Source organism: Helianthus annuus, chromosome 8, assembly GCF_002127325.2.
Source record: "Helianthus annuus cultivar XRQ/B chromosome 8, HanXRQr2.0-SUNRISE, whole genome shotgun sequence".
In the NCBI taxonomy this organism is placed as follows: domain Eukaryota; kingdom Viridiplantae; phylum Streptophyta; class Magnoliopsida; order Asterales; family Asteraceae; genus Helianthus; species Helianthus annuus.
The window spans coordinates 31,186,459-31,205,110 of NC_035440.2; the positions used below are offsets into that span (position 1 = coordinate 31,186,459).

The following is an 18,652-nucleotide window of genomic DNA, read 5'->3' on the forward strand; positions in this document are numbered from 1 at the left end:
CGGTGGGTGTATTCGATTAAATATAAACCAGATGGTTCCATTGGAAGATACAAAGCCCGGCTTGTAGCCAAAGGGTACACTCAGACGTATGGGATCGATTACTCTAAGACATTTTCTCCGGTTGCAAAAATGGATACCATCAGAGTCCTCTTTTCCGTTGCAGCTAATAAGGATTGGCCCCTTCATCAATTTGATGTTACAAATGCATTTCTTCATGGAGACCTAACTGAAGAAGTTTACATGGAAGCACCTCCAGGTTTTTCAGGGGGTTTTAAAGATGGGGAAGTTTGTAGGTTGAAGAAAACTCTATACGAGCTAAAACAGTCTCCTCGGGCATGGTTTGGAAAGTTCACCTTGGCCATGAAAGAATACGGGTACCGCCAAAGTAACGCTGATCATACCTTATTCCTCAAAAGGAGGAACGGCCTTGTAACTTGCTTGATCATATATGTGGACGACATGATTATCACCGGAGATGATGTAGATGAAATAGCACAACTGAAAAGGAATTTGTTTTCAAAGTTTGAAATGAAAGACCTTGAGAATCTCAAGTATTTCCTTGGAATTGAAGTTCTCAGATCTAAACGGGGGATTTTCATCTGCCAAAAGAAGTATGTTCTTGACCTCCTGGCAGAAACTGGGTTGATTGATTGTAAACCAGCTGATACGCCAATGGTGGTGAACCACAATCTTCACATGGAACTCGATAGAAAGCTCGCAGACAGAGAAAGATACCAAAGGCTAGTGGGCAAGTTAATTTATCTTTCCCATACTCGCCCTGATATAGCTTACGCTGTTGGAGTGATAAGTTAGTTTATGCACCAACCACAAGTTGCCCACATGGAAGCTGCTCAGAGAATTCTAAGGTATCTCAAGGGAACTGCAGGCCATGGTATGCTGTTCAAAACAAATGGGCATTTAACTGTTGAGCTCTACACTGACGCAGACTGGGCAGGAGATAAGGGAAACCGAAGGTCTACATCAGGGTACTTGTAACACCCCAACCCCGCTAGGGCTGACGTGTCACTCTTACAGATATCAAAACTAAAAACTAATCCATATCATTAAATAAAAGATCCTAATTACATTTATTACATTACTGAAATGAAGAATCTTGGCCGGCAACTTCCTAACGCTCCTCACTGAAATCCCAGATCATCCCATATTACCTGTAAAACAAATAGGAAAAACACAAAAAGAAAAATACGGCTGAGCCAAAAATTGCTCAGTAACGGAGAAATCAACAGTAGAAGTAAAGTCATATCAGCGGAAGAAAAAAAAACACAACAAAAGATAACTGAGACTGAACTGAAACGGTTACTGAAACGAGTACTAAAAATAGATGAAGACATAGGACTGATACAAAAACTGATACGCGAACCCATCTGGAGCTGTAACAGAAACAGATACGGAAATAAAAGGCAGACCTATACATAACTGATACCGAGCCCAACACAAATCCGATGTAGAGACTGATACATTGTTGACCATGATGACTAAAATAATTTTTCTTGTATAATTGGACTCATTTTAAACGTCGTTAATTATCTACTACTTGTAAAATAAGAAAAATTTCAAACCTATTGTCTTTAATAAAATGTTTGAAGGAATTAGAAACTATTAACTATCAAATATTTCAAACATCGTTTAAAAGTGTTAATATTTTTAAAATGAGTTACTTGACAAAGATAATTTCTTGTAGTGAACGTTTAGATTTATTAAAACCAAAATAACTTATAAAATTCATAGTGGCTCATTAGTAGAAAAAAAAAGTAAAGTTTTATAACTTCGAATAGCTGTATTTAATAAATAGAACAATTTAAATAACCAGGATTTCAAAATGAAATACTTATAAAAGTTTGGTAAACCGACATGGAAAGCCGATACAGAAACAAAACCAAATACGTAAGCCAAAACACTTTAAATACCATTTAGAATCTCATAATCTTTAAAAGAAAGGATTGTCGAAACTATTATCTTTAAAATAAACGTTTGGATTCAATTTCATATCTATTAGTTAATCAATATTCATAAATTATTATTTAGTCATAATAACTACTTTTATAACTTAGAGATTCACCCTTAGTAATCAAAATACTTTAGATAATCTGAGTTTATATGTAGAATAATAAAATCCTTATGAAAGTCCTTAAACCAATTGGAAAATCGTCACGAAACAAAGCAGATTCAACGACAAATATCGAACAAACGTCGAATCAAATACTGAATACAGATATTGACTGGATACAAACTAAACGTATAACACGGAATCTAAATGCAAATCGAGACCGAACTGAGACGAAACTGATACAAACTGGTACAGATACTAAGTCAAAACACACATAACTAATACATAACAGAATCGGATACTGTACATAATCAGAAGCATAATTAACCTAATACATGATCTGAAACAAACCAGATGCGTACAAAACCTACCAGACATATCAGAACAGATACTGAGCATATTCGGATACAGAAACACATACTGACTTACACGAGAAATGTGTATATCAACAAAATTAATCGTGTAACACGGAAGCACCCAAAGCCAGAAACAGAAATAGAAACAGACTGGTACATAGCTAGCTAGTCCATGCACCTATGAGATGGCGAGTGTGGCGTGCACCCATTATTCCATCTCCAGACAAACAAACTCAGACTCAGAGCTAAGATCGATCTATACGCCTCTAGTGGCCAAGGTGCTACACAAGCACGAGCTAGAGACGCCGTGAACTTTTATTACGCACTGTCACGATAAGTGCCATGCCGTTGACGCCCAAACGACAAGCCAGACATGCTTGGGTGACAGAGTACAAATACTAAGGCCATATAATTTACATATAACTAAAATTAATTACCGACAGGAACATGCGACCATGAGTACAAGTCTGAGGTAGGGCATGCTACAACTCACTAATAAACAAGCAAACAAAGACAATACTAACTCAGATAATGTATCACATATCAACGGATAAAGACACCAAACCATGACAATCAGACTTCAAAACAAGGACGAAGATCCGTATTAAAGAGTAACGAAAATAAAATTGTACTACGATGTCAAAACCCAAGATTTCGTACTCGTATAAGGAAATTGGAAATTATACTACGATGAAAAGAAAACAGAATCTGTACTACAAAGTAACATATACAAATTTATACTATGATGAAGAGGAAACGGAATCCGTACCTTAGTTTAGCCATGCAAAGCAAAAGCAAAACAGATCAAGTAGTCCATAACGAACGAACATGAGGGCCTATAATTTATTTTAGATGAGTCAAATTTATGAGTTTTCAGTATAGTTACCGTATTTATTAGATGTTATTGTTCCGGCAACAGAAACTATTAGGATTATAACACAATTATTATATTAATAGTTGTGTTAGATTTTAGTATAATTTTTATTATATTAAAAGTTGTGTTATTCTACACTTAGTAACTTGATTCCAAAAAAAAAAAAAAAGAATAATAATAATAATAATAATGGAATGGTTATTAACATCATGAATTATTTTAAACCATTAGTTTCTAAATATCTCAATGCAATCCATCTATATTTAGAAAAATTGTTCACTGTCGGTGCTCATAAAAATCGATCTAGTTCCCATATGTTTTAAATAAAAACTAAGATATAACAACAAGACGAATATGGTTGATTATTCTATACCCATCAACGGCTTATTCTATATATATTTACCCATTTAGTTTACTAAACCATCACTATCACCTATTATGGTTCATCTTCTTTATTAGCCAACCAAGACTAAACAAATAGAACAAATCACCTTCGTATCACTATTTTTAATCTATATCCAAAGTTCATAAACAAATTTTCATGTATGTATCTACACATTATTAATTAGCTTGATCAATTTAATGTTTAATTTTCAAACATCAACATTGATGTAAGTATTCTAAATAGGAAGTTCATATGGATTCGAACAACAATATTTAAGTAATATACCAACTAGTCTTCATATGCACATATGAATATCAAATAATAAAAGCTTGGTTATTTATTTGGTAGTTAGGATGGTACATGGGCTACTAATGTTGCCTGATATTAGAATTTCACTAGCTAGTAATCTCATTATATTAAGTTGTTTCGAGACGTGTAGGCCTAAGGCCGGGTACTTATATTAGAGTTGCGGCCGAAAAACTCCATGAGAACAACAAAACTGTGGATTGTGTGTGCCTGTTTTAAAAGGCTTATAACATGCACAGGGCCAGAAACGGAACCCAGATAAACAAAATAATTTTACCTGCTTATCTTCTCTAACGAAATCGAATCCCATGTCAACGAAATGAAAATCGAAAAATCAAGCGGACAATACTTTATTATGTATAGAAATTATTATTGTGTTCGTCTTCTTAATAATTCAAATTTAGCTAATTAAACTCTAGTCGCCGGAATATGTAGCTATAATCAGAAGTATATAAAAAAATACAATTGTTACCTCCGGAGTCGAACATAAACTATTCAGAGATTATGGTAGCGGCCGATGGTTTGTGGCGGAGTGCGATGGTGAGCGGTGGTAACCACTAACCGGAAGGATGACAGCAACTATCAATGGGTTTCGTGTTGAACATGACGGCACGGTTGTGTATTATGGTACGATGACTTGTGCGTGACAGCGACTACCACACGGATGGAGGGGATGTAAGAGGGCCGTAGGGTTGAAAGTGATAAAGCTAACCAGATTTACAAATCTTTGGCCGGTGGTTAAAGTTTTGAAAAAGGGTTTACAAATTAAGCATGAACGAAAACGTAGGAGTTAACAAAAGTGTGTGGCAATTGAAAGATATAATAATAGTAATAATATTTCTTTGTAATGGGGCATTAATACTATATTTTAATATATTCTTGAACTGCAATTTGGAAGAAACGTGCTTTCTCAAAAATATCAATCAATGTAATTCAATGCACATTAAATTTAGAAAAGATAAATTTGTTTTAACACATTATTTAGATTGCCATGTTTTAAATAATAATAATAATAATAATAATAATAATTGAATTTGTATTCATATACTATGCCATTTTACTTAGAATGTTACAGTACTTCTCCTTGGTTGGCGGAAACCTAGTTACCTGGAGAAGTAAGAAACAGAAGGTGGTTGCTCTGTCAAGTGCAGAAGCAGAGTTCAGAGGTATAGCTCGAGGGTTAAGCGAAGTCCTTTGGATCAGGAAGCTGCTAGAAGACATTGGTTTTTCACAAAAGGCTCCTAGTAAAGTTATGTGTGACAATACCGCTGCAATACAAATCTCAGAAAACCCAGTTCAACATGATCGAACAAAACACGTGGAGGTAGATCGACATTTCATCAAAGAAAAGTTGGAAGGAGGAATCATAGAGCTCCCGTATGTAGCATCAAAAGATCAACTTGCAGATATCCTCACAAAGGCAGTCAACGGAAACGCGTTTAATAGCTGTTTGAGCAAGTTGAGCATTGGTAACCCCACTACTCAACTTGAGGGGGAGTGTCGGAAAGAAGAAAATAAATAGTATAGGGGGCTAATATGTAACTTGGTGTTCTATATAAGCACCATTTCTTTGTAACCCTAGATGATGAACTTCAATACAACTTCAATACAATTCAATACAATTGCAAACCCAAATCGGCTCATTCTCTATACCAAACAACAACGGGATCGGGAACTTAGTTGCGAGGGGACACTAAAATGTATGTACATGTATGTAGGGTTGTTTAATACGTAACCAAAGAAAATATGCTTTTCTTTTGGTTATATGAGTATATGACTCCATTTCTGTAAAGAATATATACTCTTATTTTCATACCTATCTTTCAATCTTTTCTTACAAAACTTAGTAAACCCTATATGATGGACAAACCTCTTTAATTTTATAATAATAATAATTTATTAAATATGGTTATAAAATATACAATTATATTATATACTATTTAATTTGCAACATTTTGTTGTAATGATAGTTGTACCATGTGCATTGTAAACATCTTATTGCAATGATAGTTGTAGCATGTTCATTAATTAACTATATATTAATTTGTAACATTTTGTTGCATTATTAGTAGTAATTTTAGCAAAAAAGGTTGTACCCACTTGATTTTTTTGTTGCATTATTAGTTGTAATTTTAGCAAAAATGATTGTACCCACTTGATTTTTTTTCATGTCTATTAATTAACTATATATTAATTTATAACATTTTGTTGCATTATTAGTAGTAATTTTAGCAAAAATGGTTGTACCCACTTGATTTTTTTGTTGCATTATTAGTTGTAATTTTAGCAAAAATGATTGTACCCACTTGATTTTTTTTTTGTCTTTAATTATTATTTTACTTTTAAGCCAAATACTTTAATAATTTTACAACTTAATCACAACATCATTGGTTGTAACATGTGCTTAAGTGGTTGTACCTTAGTCAAATATAGGTTGTAAGTTGTGTTTAAGTGGTTGTACCTTTATCAAATAATAATGGTTTCATTATCTTACCAAATTCAATATGTTTTGTATGCATGTATGGTTGTAAATTGTGCTTAAGTGGGTGTACCCTAATCAAATAATAGTTTCATTATCTAACCATATTCAATTGGTTTGATCCATTCAAAGTTGTGTTGTTTTATTTGTAAATTACTATTATTTATAATAATCTAATTAATTTAGCCAAAATCTTGTATAAATATAATTTGCAACATATTGATGCAATGGTTGTTGTAATGTATGCATTATGGTTTGTATAGTGGTAATAATATATATTATATATAGATTACGATGAACTTGTCAAACGGGAAAAAATAGACGCGGGTTCATCATAACGCGTGAGTCCTGAATCAACTTAGTTATTTTATTCTATGTTTTACGTTTCGGTTTAATTTCTTCGCCTTAACACCGCAACTTCAGTGTCGGTGGTCGCTGATAGTAATGTGGTATTAGTGCTCGCCCCCGCCGCAACGCGGGGGGTGTTTAATGCTAGTTAAAATAAAATAGTAACATATCTATACTATACTAGGTTATTCCCGGTGAACTTCACGGGATTGGACCATTTAAATTATGTATACAACAAATGTAAAATAAAAAGATTACCTGAACTTCTCAGGCAACAAAAATTAATTTATATTAATCTAATTATGTCGTTATATAAAATAAAAAGAAATGTTTTCAAATGTTATATTGTTTTATAATGAGTAAACTTCCGTTTTGCTCCCTGTGGTTTGGTCGTTTTAACGGTTTTGCCCCAAGCCTTTAAAAATAGTCATTGTACTCCCTGGTCTATTTAACTTATCTGCATTTCACTAACTCTGTCTAAAATGTTTCTTAAAGGTAAGGGTATTATGGTAATTCTATATATATGTAATTAAATTGATTTCTAAAATCCATTTATTAATGTATATGTATGTATATGAGAAAAAACTCCTATTTCACACTCTCACTCTGCCCTCTCTCTCTCCCCTTTCCCCATCTCTTTCTCTACAACCAGTCACCATCACTCCACCAAATGGTCTACCAGAGCAACAATGGAGATAAAATTGCAGGTGGCGGATCTACCTATTTAATTAATCAAGCCTCCCCTCCCCCTCTACTAACTGAACACCACCACCACTAGTTGGCCCCAACTACTTGCCATCACCACCAACCCTCCACTGTGAAAACACCACCCCATGAAACCAACACCACATGCCACCAATATGAAACCAACACCACCATTGTGAAATCACCACCACACCCAACTAGACGCCACTAAACCACCACCTCTATCACACCCTAACTACCATCGATCAAAACCCATCCACAATAACGATAACCTTGTAGCGGGCCCCTGAGTCGGTTTAACACAATACCCCAAATCCATGGTGGTCGAATCCGGTTTAGAATGAGAACCAAAAATCGCAATCGACGGCCACCGCTGCCATTCAAATCCTCTTTTCTGTCAACGCCGGCAAGTTTCAGATTCAAAGTATTCACAAGTTTTGGATCTAGATAAGGTGGAAGGATTTGGATCTAAGAAAACCCTAATCACCCCTGCCACCAACATCGACCTTGAGTTATATATGACGGCGGCACAACTTGGGCTTCTGATTTCAGATTGATGGGTTGCAGAGGACGATGACCATGGTGGTTGGCTGGCAGCGCCGTCCACAAATTTATCCAAGTTAGTCTTAACAATATTTCTTGAAGACTACCCAGACACCTTCTCCACAGTTCTTACTCAATCAATGACTCATATGCACCAACCTACTACTCCATCGAGCCCACCTTGCACACTTTGTAAATTGCCAAATTCAAACCCACAAAATTCTACCAATCCTAACCCACAAAATCCTACTAAAATCCTACCAATCCTATCCCAACACCATCTATTCACGACCCGCCACCTTCACCTCAAAATAATTCACCTACTATCCAAACTAATTTATCACCTTCACCCCAAAATAATACACCACCCTTCATTTGTTGATGCACTTTTGTGTGGATGTGGCTCGGTTCAGTTCAGTTTATTTCAAGACCAACGTCGCGACAATCCTCCGTCATGTGACCTGGAGAACAACACAAATGACGAAAACACGAGAAAGATCTAGTTGAATATTGATGACATATGGTCTTGGTATCGAAATTTCGTTTGATAGATTGTCGAGGTTCTGAGAGACGTGGTTTTATGCTGTTTATCATCTGGGTATCATGGCTGTTTCTTTCACCGAAAACAACGGGGACGCAAGTCTAGAATTTCCATGATACCATGCATACGTGTACATACTATACATACATGTATATAATACATGCTGCATACGACCATCAATAAGTGATAAACATGTCACATTCACCCCTGAATAAGTAATTTTAAATCACATCTATCATCCGAGAGTCAAGTTCATCTCTTTATCGGTACGATGGTACTAACCTGTTCACGGACTTGCTCTCGTGCCCTCCATCCATCCGAAAATCAAGTTCCTCATAAATAAGTGATTTTATCACAAAGGGCTTGTATTTATCCTCAAAATAAGTGAGTATCTCACATCATATATGTCAAAACAGATGATAAATGGTATACTCACCAGTAAGATGAACTCTCGTGCATACCTTGATACGGGAATGTGTCGTGAGTGGATGAACACAGGTCGGTAAGTATAAATCATACCTAAACGTATCCCTAAGTCATATGATTACATCTGATTATTGAGTTTAAGTGGAAAACAATATCAATAATCGTTATAGGATGCTTATCTAAATGCTAACTAATTGAACAACAAGGGTGTTTTGGCATGACCGTACACTGATATGATTCTCTTACCCTCAAAACTCGCAAAAAGAATATTTATAAATATTTATCTATTGCTTTCCGTCTTTACATTTGAAATATTCAAAAATACCAAAAAGATTTTAGGTGGGTTTTAACATAAAAGTTATAAAAGCCAAAAAGATTTTACTTCAATATTATTTTTGATTGACTGATGTTGGAACTCGAATCTATCCCACCTAAAGCCTGATTGAAAGCTGGAAAACAATCGAATCTTCATAATGGTCGAAGTTGACATGTTTTGAAAGTTAAAGATTTAAAATTGAACAATTTTGAAACTTTCCAAGTGCTGTCAGTTGGTTGAGAGTTGGTCTCATGTGTGTCGTCTGTTTATATTTTTTTAAAGTCAATGCTTAAAGAGATTTTCATCTGAAAAATTCTCTAATATTGATTAAATCCCTAGCGGTTGTTCTCATTACGCGTTTAGCTTTGTTGTGTGTGCAGATGTGGCATTCGAACAACTAAAGGCAAAGAGAACGTATCAGATGACAAGCTGTGGAATGATGACATGACATGGATGCAATCATAGGATCAAGATGATCAAGTTGTAGCTGACTACTCATCAACACCACGAGGATCTGAAGTTTTGAAGATCAAAGATTCACGAGCAACATTCAAGGGGGAGTTTGTTGATGCACCTCCTAATTGTGACACGTGAAGACTTTCAAAGATCATGCAGTGTGAAGAACGAACTATCACCAGCAACATCCAAGGGGGAGTTTGTTGATGCACTTTTGTGTGGATGTGGCTCGGTTCGGTTCAATTCAAGACCGGCGTTACAACATTCCTCCATAGTGCGACCCGGAGAACAACACACAAACGACGAAGACACGAGAATGACCCGGTTGAATATTGATGACATCATGATGTCATCATGATATCATCACATGCAATATTGAAATGCAAACATGTATCAATTTCAAATGCATGCATGCTTCATATCGAAATAGAATAGAACATATATACATATCGTAATAGTTCGAAGCAGGACATCAAAATAGACTTATCGAAATAGTCTATTTCGATATAAACATATGTATTTCGATGTCCTTGGTCTCTTTCATTGTATTTCGATATGATGTGTCTTATTTTGATGTAAGTCTGCTGGTATGTGCTATAAATACTAGCAGATACCCTCTGTTTGAAAGAGAGCTTGCAAGAGTTAGAGAGAGAGTGTAGTGAGAGAGAGTTCTGGTGAGTGCTTTGTATTTGTCAAATATTGTACCGAAACTCTGTCAAAATCAATACACGGAACTGTTAATTGTTGATATCTTTGCGTATTTTTCATTCTCTCGCTCGGTTTGTGTTGTAGCTTGGATTCCACACTATCTACATCGTCCGAAACAAGAAACCATCGTAGTCTGACGATCCGTATCAGGACCCACATCACTCAAAATAATTCACCACCCATATCTATTCTATCACCCATTCCCGTCGATCCAATACCTCACATATCGACACCCATTCTTGCCACCCCATCAATTCACCCCATGGTCACACGTGCCAAATCTGGAATTTTCAAGCCTAAACACTGTGCCGACCTTGCCAATCTTACCCATCATGCCCTTCATATGGCATTATCTACCTCTACTAAACCACGCGGATACAAACCGCAGCCAAGGACCCGCGTTGGATGGCCGCCATGAATGAGGAAATCGAAGCTCTTCGACACAATCACACATGGACGTTGATTCCACGTCCACCATCTACCAATGTAGTTTGCTCCAAATGGGTTTACTGGATTAAATATCACTCGGATGGATCTATTGAACGGTACAAAGCTCGCTTCACTGCACAAGAATTTACACAAATACCGGGCATTGATATCTCTCATACCTTTTGTATGGTAGTCAAAGCCTCCACAGTGCATATCGTTTTGTCTCTTGTTGTCTTAAACAAGTGTAAGCTAGATAAACTTGATGTTAAAAACGCCTTCCTCAATAGCGCACTAAGTGAGACTGTTTTCATGGAACATGATGTGCGTGTAGTGTAATATATTTTTAATGTATATTTTAAGCCCTTTTACACTTTTTAGCCAAGTTTTAAATTTATAAAACACGATATTTACTAACACTAAACACACATATGGGCAAGTGCACCCATCGTGAGCGTAGTATAGTGTTGGTAAGATACCGAGGTCTTCCAAGGACACAAGAGCTTTTAATACCGGTTTATCCTCAACGTCTAATCAAATCAAAATGTTAGAAAAATGTTTTTAAACTAAAAAAATAAATCTAACTAAAATGCTGAAAAATAAAATAAAAGTAAAAACAGATAGACAAGATGAATCACTTGGATCCGACTTGCCTTTAGTGTAACCTTTGATTATTTCCGCACTTTTGCACTTTTTAAGGGATTATCTTAGTTATTGTAGTAGGCCCCTCTTTTGAAGGCGACGTTACCCTCAACCCAGTAGTTTGAGTCAGCAAGGATACAATCCTAAAGGGTTGGATTATTGAAAGATAATTAATTAAGTTATTAATGCATAATGTGGTAGGCCCCTCTTTTGAAGGTGACGTTACCCTCGGCTAAGTAGTCTAAGTCAGCAGGGATACAGTCCTAAGTAGCCGGGTTAAAGTTTTAATAGTAGTTTATATATGAGGGGATCAAAGAGTTTGGACCCCCGCCATCCAATACCATTGGGTATTGAAGGAGGTCCTACTGAATTTGACCCAGGTCCTTTGTAGGATCTACACACTGAACAATGGCAAGACTCTTACCAAACCATTCCCTTAACCCCCGATCAGGTAGCCAACATATCTCCATATAGATCGTGGAGATATGAATGGTGAAAATCTTTTATTTTATATAGACAGTAAAATAATGCCAAGACACCATGGGCAAATGATAAGGAAGAATCACCTTCAACATATAAAACTAGTTATTAAAGTCATTAATACATAACCAAATAAAAAGTGTGAAAAGATTAAAAATAAAAAGTATTACACTAAATGCTTGTCTTCATCAAGTGATGTAAGAGACTTAGGCAAACATGGCCTTTGATTGTCAAGAACTCTTACGATCAATCTTGGATCCCGAGACGACTCACACACTCTATGATGGATGATGGATGATGGTGGTGGATGATGGTGGTGGTGGGTGGGTGAAGTGTGAGAGAGGTGGTGTGCCAAGGGATGGTTTGCAAATGAGCCAAGCACCCCTATTTATAGCCTGAACAGCAGCTTGGGCACGACCTCGTGTCCATCCTCCTTCTCTTTCTTCATTAATTGCAGTTTGTCTGCATTAGTTGACCACGCCCCCGTGTCCGCTGAGCACGACCCCGTGTGCAGAAGCGTATCTGCACTATCAAGATTTCCTTAGATTCTGTGAATCTTAGAGTTGACCACGGCCCCATGTCCGCTCGGCACGCCCCCGTGGTGGGTGATAGAAGCTTCTACAACTTTTTCTTTTCTGCTGACACTTGGGCACGCCCCCGTGCTCACTGAGCACGGGGCGTGTTCAGCCTTCTGTTATCTTTGTTTTGCTTGGGAAGATGCTGTCGGGGGGTCCGACATGCCACGTTTGTTCCTTTTCTTGTATTTATGTTAGATTTAGCTGCCTTTTTGCTTCTTTTGTTCATTTGAACTCATTTAATCCTGAAATACAAAAGGAAGACAAAAACACACTTTTTCCAACATTATTACTAAAAAAAGGTTAGTTTTATGCCACAATTGATGTAATTTATATGTTGCATTTTGTGCACATCAAATACCCCCATACTTGAATCTTTGCTTGTCCTCAAGCAAAACGCTTAATAATGTGGCTTTACACTCCCAAATGGAATGGGTAGAAGAGAAGGTTTTTGGGCTTGTCATAGAGTGTCGGGATTTCCAAGATTCTTTATTAAGTTTTATTTTTATTTATTTACAATCCTATTCGTCATGATTTATTTAAAACATCACATAAGATAAATTACTTATTAGGGCATAACATGCCTTTTTAAAATTCCATTTATATACAAGTTCACATACCTCACGGAGGATCACTCAACACTCGGCCGAAGATGTATTTTAGTGAATCACTCGAGAGCGGTATGGAACTTACTCCTACCATAAGCTTGCCAAGCAATCAATCCTCCTCCTTTTTAACTATATACCTTTGTAAATATCAAGAGGACTTTTTGGGTGAAGGGTTAGGCTAGGGCAAAAGTGGGTGGTTGGGTTAGTGGTTAGTAAAAAGGGCGAAAGGCGTAAAAAGCGTCGGTTTTCGTAAGACTTGTTATTATTTTGTAACTTTTTATTTTGATGAAGCATTCCTTTCAAACGAAGTTGTTTTTTGATAAACTTTTTTGTTTATTTCTTTTGGCTTCATCATCAAATTTTTTTTTTCATAATGAAGTCATAAGAAAAACCAAGCTTGTTACTAAAACAAAGGGTTTAAAATAAAAAGGTTTTGGTGGGTAAAAGGGTGTTTGTTTTGGGTTAAGAAATGAAAAGGTTTAGGCTCAAAGGGGTTAACTAGGGGGATTTTGGGTAGGTGGTAAAAAGAAAAATAATGGTGTAGAAATAAAAAGGGTTAGTCCAATGCCTCTGTCATTTACTTACTCGTGTTTAAGTTGATAAGGACTGGGAATGTATCGTTGTGGCAAGTTCTAGAGTCGTAAGAACCAAGCGGCTATTCACACAAGAAACGAAAAATGAGCATTTAGTTTAAAGATATATATTTGTATGCTCAATAAAGGCTCAAAACTCACTTTTTGTGGGAATGGGTTTTTATGTGATCAAGTATATATAATCAAATTTTAACTAAACTTGTCATGCCATTTCATAATTTTCTTATGTTGGTTCTTTTTATCACGACGCTATCGGTTGTAAATTTGTAAAAATATAACCTTTTTAGAACTTGAAATTCCCAAATTAAACCTAGACAAGTAAAAAAAATGAAAATTTTTGAAAAAATTTGGGGTGATTAGCGGTTCCAATAGAGTTTTGTGTTAGGCTTGTAATTAGGACTTGCAAGATTCAAAGTTTTAGCATCTCCCCCACACTTAAATTTCACATTGTCCTCAATGTGTCCCAAAAATAAGTTTTTAGGTTGATTGATGTGTAAATAGGTGTGAAAAAGCAAAAATTTATGTTACTTGGCGTCTGGACACGGCCCCGTGTTGAATGAACACGACCTCGTGTTCAGAGTGCCAGTAACGAAAACTTACAGAAGGTGGACACGGGGGCGTGTCGGCTGAGCACGACCCCGTGTCTGGCAAAAATCTGCAGAATTAAACAAACAACAGGTCTGGGGAAGTGGGCACGGGGGCGTGTCGGCTGGACACGACCCCGTGTAGACAATCTGCAAAGGTGAAAAACAGGTTTCTGGCTTCGGTTTTGCTGTCCCGGCTTTAGTGGTACTAATATTTAGTACCCTAAGCCTCGTATGTACCTGTTTTATCAATAAACACTACACCAAACCATAGCAAACATCATAGTTCAACATCCACATCACCAAGTAAAAAAAGAAAAACAAATGCAGAAAGTAAAAAGAGTTAAAGGAAAGTAAATTGTTCAACACTCGGCACGCAGGTCGGAAATTGTTCAAAAGAAAAGAGGGTTAACCTGTGGGACCTCCTACCAGCTGCTCCTGCCTCTACTCCACCCGCCTAGTCCATGTCCTCGTCTTCATCATCACCTCCTCCTCCGTGCCCCGCCATGTACTCCCAGATGTTCCCGATGTCATCCTGAATGTCGGAGATGTTCCTCTCAATTGCTTTGACCCGGGTGTACGTGTTACTCGCCATGTTATAGGTGTTCCTGGTGCACATGAGGTTTTCCTGCAATAAATCATGTAAACTTTGGAAGTTAGGAAAACCGCCTCCTTGTGAGGAGGACTAGCCCGGATCACCATGGGGCGGGTATTGGTATTGAGGAGGTGGTTGGAACTGCGGAGCGTGAAGGACGAGTGCCTCTTGCGGGTTCCATGCATGCCCTTGGACTCTTTGGAAGCTAACCGACCCGTCTTCGGCTTCATAAATCAAGTTCATGGAGCGACAGATGTGTGTGCCCACTCTTCCCGACCATGGACTCTTTTGGAAAGATCTGGGCATGTTCACGAAGTTCCTGAAGAGACGGTATATCCATCCCCCGAAGAAGATAGGGGTTGGAGGAGTAGCAAGCCGGTTCCAATGCATGTTTCGGAGTAGGAGGTATGGAACATCTAGGTGTCTGCGGTTGTGGATGCACTGAAGGACCACCAGATCTCTTAACCCAACGACGCCACTGCTAAATGCCTTTGACTAAGAGAGTAAGTGAGGACCCTATGGATGTAGCGGTAAAGAGGGTCCCTCACCTTAGTGCTCTTAGTGCTACTTGGGTAGTACATTCCTTCTTCTATTTGAGCCCAAGCGGCTTGGCATTCGTTTTCTCCTAGTTCACCTAGCCCTCCGGTGTTTTCTTCATTACCCGCATCTTCCTCCGCATACAACCCCACTATTGACCCAAACTGTGCCATCGAAATCGAGTACTTGGTCCCCCCACATCGGAATTCTACCCCATCACTATCAAATGGGCCGCACCTTGAATTGAAAACGAATGTGCTATAGAATTCCAGACTATACTCGTGGACCGAGCGAAGGAGAGTAGTTAGGGTGACCCTTAGTGGCCCGGTGACTAGGTTGTTGAAACGGTCCCATTGATTCATTGCTCCTAAAAGTTCCATGTACGATTGTCTTGGGTATTCCTCCGGTCTGGTTCGAAGCACATCGTATCTTGCCTTAGCATCCAGCTCATTTGCATTGAACCTTGTGAATTTCTTGGACATCTGAAAGAATACACCAAACAATTAGCACGAAACAGTGAAATTTTCGGAGAAAACTGAAAAAAGTTAGCTGGACACGGCCCCGTGTTCAGCGGACACGACCCCGTGTCCAGACGTCTGTTACTCAAAAATTTCATTTTTCGACCCGGTCCCGAAAACTTGAAAATTTTTGGTCCACTAGGTGCGGTTTTCCCCGAAAATGAAACCCCAAGTGCCGTTTTTCCCAAAACAAAACGTTTACCCCTTTGATTTTATCTTTTTCGGTTAAAAAACAAGGGTTTGTGGTTTTTGTGAGAAATCGGGCGAATCTATGAACAATACAAGTGGATTTACTTCCTATAACACTAATCTAAACTAATGCTAACAGATTTATGAAAAAATTTGAGGTTCGATCCGGATGAAGTTCAAGAAACCTAGATTTTTCCCCAAATTTTTGATGTTTTAACTACATGCAAGTGCTTAATCTAACTACTAATGATGATAGAATCATACCTTGATGTTGTTAGAAGTAGAGGAGACGTCGAAATTGTGCAGAAAAATCGTCTGAACCAGAGAGTTTTCGGGGAAACGGGGCGTGTGGAATGAAGAAACTGTTATGAAAAAGGGGTTTTATCCCGAGAGTCGCGCGGACACGGCCCCGTGTCCAGCGGACACGGCCTCGTGTCGAGCGATTTTAAGGAATATATATATATATATATATATATATATATTTTAGTGCTCGTGTGAGTGCCCTTCTTTCCCAAAAACTTGGTTAGAAGACTTACTGATTCAGATGTCATCCCGTTTGTTCGTAACTTACCAGGTATGATGTTGATGCTTTTACTCTTCGACCTTTTGAAGCGAGATTTCTTCCTCTTCATCCTCATTGAATCCTTGATAGAGCTTCAGCCGTTGGCCATTGACTTTGAATGGAATTCCATTTCGATATTTAATTTCTACTGCACCGTGTGGGAAAATATGGGTGATGGAAAAAGGTCCTGACCACCTAGACTTTAGTTTACCTGGAAACAATCGAAGTCGTGAATTAAACAATAGAACCTGATCTCCTACTCGAAATTCATTAGGTTTAATGTGTTTATCATGCAAGTTTTTCATTCTTTCCTTATAAATTTCAGAGTTAGAGTATGCATAATTCCTTAATTCGTCTAATTCATTTAATTGACAAAATTGATTTTTACCGGCAAATTCTAAATCTAAGTTTACATTTTTAATTGCCCAATAGGCCTTGTGAGCTATTTCTACTGGCAAATGACAACTTTTTCCATAGACGAGCTTATATGGGGTTGTGTACCTATTGTTGTTTTATAGGCGGTTCGAAAAGCCCATAAAGCATCATCTAATTTATCAGCCCATTCCTTTTTATTTAACCCTACGGTTTTTTTCAAGTATTCATTTTAAACCTCTATTAGTCACTTCGGCTTGTTCGTTTGTTTGAGGGTGATATGATGTTGAGACCTGGTGATAGACCCCATATCTTGTTAAAATTTTTTCAAGTTGATGATTACAAAAATGGGTGCCTCTATCACTTATTAATGCTTTAGGTGTGCCAAAACGAGAGAATAATTTTTTCAGAAATCTTACCATGACTCTTCCATCGTTTGTTGGAAGTGCCTCGGCCCATTTAGACAAGTAATCTACCACCACAAGTATATATTTGTTTCCTTTTGACGGTGGGAAAGGTCCCATAAAGTCGAGTCCCCACACATAAAAAATTTCACAAACAATAATGCCGTTTTGTGGCATTTCGTTTTTGGAAGAAATGTTACCTGATCTTTGGCAAACGTCACATGTTTTTGCAAGACTTTGGGCGTCTTTGTAAATGGTAGGCCAATAGAATCCTGAATCAAATACCTTTCGTGCGGTACTAGCGGCACCATGATGTCCTCCGTATGGACCTTCATGACAATGGCGGAGAATTTTTCTTACCTCGCTACCATGTACGCACCGTCGGATGAGTTGGTTGGCATACATTTTGAAAAGATAAGGATCTTCCCAAAAGTAATGCTTTACATCAGCAAAGAATTTCTTTCTTCGGTGATGTGGCCATCCTTTGGCGACTATACCGCTAGCTAGGTAGTTAGCATAGTCGGCATACCATGGTTCTTCTCTGTATTCCACCATTTCTAGGGACTCTGTTGGAAATTTTTCGTTGATTTGCTCGTCCCTGGTTGCCTCCAAAGCTGGGTCTTCTAAGCGTGGAAGATGATCTGCTGCGGTGTTTTCTGCTCCTCTTTTGTCTTTGATTTCAATATCAAATTCTTGGAGGAGTAGAATCCACCGAATCAAACGTGGTTTAGCATCCTATTTCTTGAAAAGGTATCGAATGGCTGCATGATCTGTATAGACTATTGTTTTAGAAAGAACAAGATAAGAACGAAATTTATCAAAAGCAAATACCACGACTAGTAACTCTTTTTCAGTTGTTGTGTAATTTTCTTGTGCATCGTTAAGTGTTTTACTAGCATAATAAATTGGGTGAAAATGCTTTTCTTTTCTTTGTCCCAAGACTGCTCCAACTGCAAAGTCACTTGCATCACACATGATTTCGAAAGGTAATTTCCAATAAGGCGCTATCATGATAGGTGCATTGACTAGCATTTCCTTGAGTGTTAGAAATGCTTG

The 18,652-nt window shown here is 37.6% G+C and overlaps 1 long non-coding RNA gene across 1 annotated transcript; it reads right to left on the bottom strand.

Moving 5' to 3' along the window:
• Positions 1-1,036: 1,036 nt before the first annotated feature.
• On the bottom strand, positions 1,037-4,775 carry LOC118481236. The gene is made up of 3 exons (XR_004864972.1): positions 4,462-4,775; positions 3,194-3,260; positions 1,037-1,169 (listed from the first exon to the last, which is right to left on the bottom strand). It is a non-coding gene; the product is annotated as an uncharacterized LOC118481236 (long non-coding RNA).
• Positions 4,776-18,652: the final 13,877 nt, after the last annotated feature.